Here is a 6,000-nt window from a genome sequence, read left to right as displayed (position 1 = left end):
ATCTGGCCCAAAAGAAAATGCCAACTGCAATGGCAATCCAAAATGCCAATAAGTGCCAAATGGCTCAAGCATAAACACCATCCATGATCCATGTGCAAAGCGTCTATTAAAAATAGCATCCCACAAGGCAATATGGGCCTATCAGCACATCCAATAAGGATTGCAATGTATCTAAATGGCCTATAAATCATCCATTGCAACCCAATGCACACCACAAATGAGCAACATGGCTCAAACTGCAACTAGAGTGATCTGCATAAGGTATGCTCAAGAAATCATGGTCCCACGGCAATGACCGCTATTGAAAATAGAACCTGAGATGCCTCAAAACATGGGCGCCATTACATAATCGGACTCAGCAAGACAATCTGCAAATATCTCTTGCCTACTGTAACTCCAAAATCCCAAGTGATGAGTGAGAAATGGGAGTCAACACTTATCCACTGCCATGTGGCATAAATCTAAGGTTTTAAAACCTTAGAATGAAAAATGCATAGCAGAGAGACGAAATCAAATACACAGAGATATATAACTCTAAAAATACTTCACTGAATCATGCAAGAACTAATAGGTAGGGGTTTTTAGGCGTCCAAAACGCAATGGGACAGATGGTTTTTGAAACCGTGGTCCCAATCACTGGGTCTAATACACGGACTCAAACACATTTTTGGAAACTGATCTATTTGTAAACTCCACCAGAGTGTGAATGATGAGCAACATAGAAGTTTTAGGACCTCTTGAGTCCACCAGAACTAACAAATCTGCAAATGGTTGCTTCAAACTTGAGTTCCAACACTCGAGTAGAAAAACGTTGAAACTAACACAGTGAATCAGAAATTCAACGAAATGATCCCATATTCAAGAATGAAGGTGTTTCCAAGCTCCTGAAGTGAAATGGACACCAAAAGTAGGCAATGGTTGCCTCTACAAGTCAATACGGAGTCTCTGTCATCAAACAAAACAAGGAAAAGCTTAAAAAATGACTTTTTCTTTGAAAACACTTAACAAGCTCTCAAAACCACTTCGCAAAACCAAAGTGACTTTTCCAAAGGTTCCTTCAAGGTCTCTGTGCACACGGATGCAAGTAAAATCGATCACAAAGCTTCCCACAAAGCTTCTTCTTCCTCCCACAGAGCTGTTAAGCTTCCAAGCATTCACGCATGCTCAGCTAGATCACTCAGGCTCTGATACTAGTTGAGAGTGCTCTCAACAGAAGCAGAATGGAAGAGGGAGAGAGAGAAACAGAGAGCCACACAATTTTTTGGTGGGTGCAGGACACCCTAATCTTCTTTTTCATTCATTTATATATGTGTTTGAGTATTGTACATAATTGGGGTAAAGGCACAGTGACCTTTAACCCCCATAATGGTTGCCTCTACAAGTCAATATGGAGTCTTTGTCGTTGAATGGAACAGAGAAAAGATTTTAAAAAATGACCTTTTCTTTGAAAACACTTAATAGGCTCTCAAAACCACTTTGCAAAACCAAAGTGACTTTTCCAAAGTTTCCTTCAAGGTTTCTGCATACTCGGATGCAAGTAAAATCATACACAAAGCTTCCCACAGAGCTTCTCCTTTCTCCCATAGAGCTACTAAGCTTCTAGGCATTCACGCACGCTCAGCTAGATCACCCGGGCTCTGATACCAGTTGAGAGTGGTCTCAATAGAAGCAGAACGGAAGAGGGAGAGAGAGAAACAGAGAGCCACACAAGTTTTTGGTGGGTGGAGAACACCCTAATCTTCTTTTTCATTCATTTATATATGTGTTTGAGTATGGTACATAACCGGGGTAAAGGCACAGTGACCTTTAACCCCCACAAAATGTGCATGTAAGTGAGCAAGGTCCTATCCATTACACTTGGGGATTGTGGGTTCTGAAGACCACGCGTGCCTCACGGTAAACACTATGTGTTCTCGATTTGTCCTCCCATCATTGCCCCATACATGAAGGCTACCCCCCAAAGCTTGTCTAAGGTGTTAAGAAAGACAATGGGTAAAGTAGGCCGTGTGGATGTTAGATAACCCTAGCGTTATCACTCCCTTACGACATGTCAATACTTGATATGAGAACTCACACATAGAAACTTGGACAATATGTACATAGTCTCTATGTGAATGGACCATGGTTTGTACAAAATTGTGGCCCCTTTGTCCATTTGGAATACATAAGTCATGGAGAAGTCGTACTATCAAGCCAAGGCATCCTACTTCAAGAACTCAAGGTATGGTGGTAGTGTCACTCATATCAATGCATTGCACGAGATGTTTGATTGGTTTTATAAATGTTTACTAGAGGTAGGACTCTGAGGTCTGAAAAGGAAAAGTCATCAAACTTGCAAATTTGTATCAAATAATAGTAGGCATTGTGTTTGGAACGCATCCACAAGGAGTCAAGGAGTCATACGTTGGTTGTAAAGTAGAGTTAGACAAGGGAGCAGATGGGTCCAAATATTGGTGTAATCCTATGCTGCTCCACAATTAATAAAGAGCATGTTTCGACCACAATTTGAGTACTCACACATGGAGCTATGTCTCGAGGTTGGGATGCAAGGTGGGGAGGCAGGCAGTGTGGGGGTGGGGTGCGGAGGGGGGGCGCGGGAGGGGGAGTGGGCTTTGGAAGTGCGGGGTGGGGAACCCTAAATAAAAAATACTATATAACATGTTTTGAAGCACTAACTCTCGTATTTCAATGGCAAGAGTGAAGAACACCGCCAAGCCTACAAGACGTCACATAAGGCCTTCCTCACAGCCTTCTTTCTTCTCCTCCTTCAACCCCACAACCTCCTCTTGCTCCATGGCCTCAAAAAACCTGAATCCCTCCAGTCACACCTCCAATTACACCTCCCATGAGCCCTCCCCTAGCTCCCATGAGCCCTCCCCAAACTCCTATGAGCCTGCTCATAGGCGAGCCCAACCCTGATTGCCATGAGCCCTCCCCTAAGTCCCATCAAGTGTCCACTCAACCCTCTTCTACCCTCACCTCCCCTCCCCATGACAAGGCCCCTAATTATAAGAAGTTCCCTTCTCCTAAAAAATCCCCTCTTCATGACAAGTTCCCTCCCCATGAGAAGTCCCCTCCCTGTGACAAGCCCCCTCCCCATGAGAAGTCCCCTGGCTCTGCTGATAAAACTCACCCCCATTTGCCCAAACTGAAGATTAGAGAGTGTTTGGAAATCTTGAGGACATTGAGAACCTTGATGGGTCACTGCCCACAAAGAAAATGGCAAAGAATTCAACAATAATTCCTCTTCCTCTGATACAAGAAAGCATGGACATTGTTCCTGCTGAAGTGGTCCCCCAAAAGAAGGTGAAGATCATATTCAAGAAAACACCAGCAAGGCCCAAACTGGTATGGCAATGGAAGGAGGATGAAGAGGAAGAACAAGTAAGAGCAGAGTGACAAACTAAGTTTAGAGTAGAGCAGAAGCCATGGAGCCACATGCGGGTCCCTGTACCACCTCCATCGAGAGTAAGGAAGCCATATAAAGCAAAACCAAGAGTAATAGCCTTGCAAGAAATCAAGAAGCTATAGAAAAGCACCAAAAATGTCATCGCACATGTCCTTTCTAGTGCATTGTGCATGAAACTGCACAAAAATACATACAAGATGTGTGTTTCAATACAGATGCTTTGGCGGCACTTCAAGAGGGAGCAGAGGTGGTTATAATAGAACTCTTCGAAGACAAAAATTTGTGTGCTATCCATGCAAAGCGCATCACAGTGATGGACAAGGACATGGCTCTCGTAAAGCAGCTACGAATGGAACCTAGCCTAAGCTTTAGTTTAGACTTTTGTAGAAGAATCCATCTTTGTATCTATTTCCCATAGGGCCAAATCTTTTGTATATGTTGCCCACATTGCAAAGTCTTATAATCCAAAACACTTTCATTTTTTGAAACATCTCAGTGTTGTGTTCTTTTTCTATGCTTTAAAACACTTTTATTTTTTGAAACGTCTCAGTGTTGTGTTCTTTTTCTATGCTTTCAATGTTGATATGGTTTATTTCAATATTTTGTTAAAAATACATTTTGAAACGATAATCACTAGTTTCATTATGATCAAGTCATTTCAGCAAATCCAAGCTGAATTTCACCATGTCAGAGAAGGGAAATGTGTCCAAAATGATAACGAAAATGACAGAGGAGAGAGAGAGGAGTGCACACAAGATTACTAACTGTACACTAACTTGTATTCCATAGAAAATAGGAATATACGTGTACCCCTTACGATTAGGGTTAGGTTTGTCCCATAACCCTATGGTGCAATTTACACCATTCTTAGCACCGCCTCTTGAATTGCACTGCATAAGAAGAGGGTGCTTTATAAAACACAATTTTTTGATTTTCTGAATGTTGCACGATGGCAACATAAATAAAGATAAGAAAAGATTCACAAGAGTGTAAAAAAGAGCATAGCATTAAAAAATATTTACAAAGGTGTACAGCTTAACCTTCACCTCCCCCTCTTAAGTTGCAATTGGCGAAGACCAAGCTGATGTCAAAAGTGTGCAAACTTATCAAGGGAAAGTGGCTTGGTGAAGATATATGTGACCTGTTCTTGTGTCGAACAATGTACCAAGTTGATTTCTTCACTAAGAACTTTCTCACGAATGAAGTGATAATGCACTTCAATGTGTTTTGTTCTAGCATGAAACACTAGGTTCTTTGCTAGTTGAATGCTACTCATATTATCTGAATTGAGCATAGTAGGGTCTCTACAAACTATCTCAATCTCTGAAAGAAGCCTTTTGAACCATATTGCTTCACATGCTACACTGGTGGATCCTCTATACTCTACTTCGGTGGAACAATGCCACTGTTGGTTGCTTCTTGTTTTTCCATGACAAAGATGTGGAGTGACCAAAGCAGTATCCACAAGTGGATCTTTTGTCATTTACACTTCCTACCCAACCAGCATTTGTGTATCCATGGAAGTGTAAGTTGGATGACTTGGCAAGTTGGCATAATCTAGTCCATGATCCCATGTACCATGAAGGTATCTAAGTACTCTTTTTGCTGCATGGAGGTGAGTCTTCTTGGGATTCTCCATGAACTGAACTGAGCACACCATTTGCATATGAGATGTCTGGCCTAGTGATAGTCAAGTAGATCAAGGTGCCAATGAGCTGTTTGTATTGTAGAGGATCTGAAGTTGGAGAAGTGGTGTCAAGTGGTGACAACTTGATATTGCATTCCATAGGAGTAGGGAGTGGCTTGCAGTCATGTAGCTGAAACTGCTTAAGTACCTTCTGAGTGTACTTGCCTTGAGAAAGTGTAATCCCTGCATCATTTCTCCATATTTCTAGCCCAAGAAAATCATGGAGCTCTCCCATATCCTTCATGTCAAACTCTGAGGTAAGTTGACTCTTTGCTTCTGAGATGAGATGTCCATTGGAACTAGTGGTCATCAACATAAAACACTACAACAAGGATGCCTTTTGTAGTCTTTTTGATGTAGAGAGATGGATTTGAATTTGATGGTTGAAAACCAAATGTCAAAAAGTGACAATGAATCATTGCGTGCATTCCATGTATGAGGGGTCTATTTCATGTACTCTTTGCATATTGCCACTCAGGGACTTGCATTACATCTTTGAAGGAGGTCGGCTCATCAAATTCCATCACTTTGGCCATGAATGCATAATTGCTCTTGTAGGTCCACCTCCCAAGTGATTTTGATCATGAGCAGATCTTTTATTGGAAGTGGAACTCTCAGGGATCTCAGTGATGACTGTGGTAGTTGATGTATCCACTATATCAAGAACCTTTTCTGTGTCTTTACTCTGAGTGGTCACTAAGGGCTGCATAATATCTGACTCTGCAGGCAAAGAAATATGATGCATCACAGGCACTATTGGCTGAGGTGGAGTAGAACTGTACTCGAATTGTCAAAATATGATGAAGCCTCATCAATGACAACATCCCTAGATATAATCAACTTTGCATTGTTGCTTACCATGGGAGTCAAGGATGGAGTTCCCTTGATATATTGTCAAGATACC

Source organism: Dipteris shenzhenensis, chromosome 16, assembly GCF_047967505.1.
Source record: "Dipteris shenzhenensis isolate YYH24624 ecotype China chromosome 16, Dip_SZ_1.0, whole genome shotgun sequence".
NCBI lineage: Eukaryota > Viridiplantae > Streptophyta > Polypodiopsida > Gleicheniales > Dipteridaceae > Dipteris > Dipteris shenzhenensis.
This window is presented reverse-complemented; position numbering follows the sequence as displayed.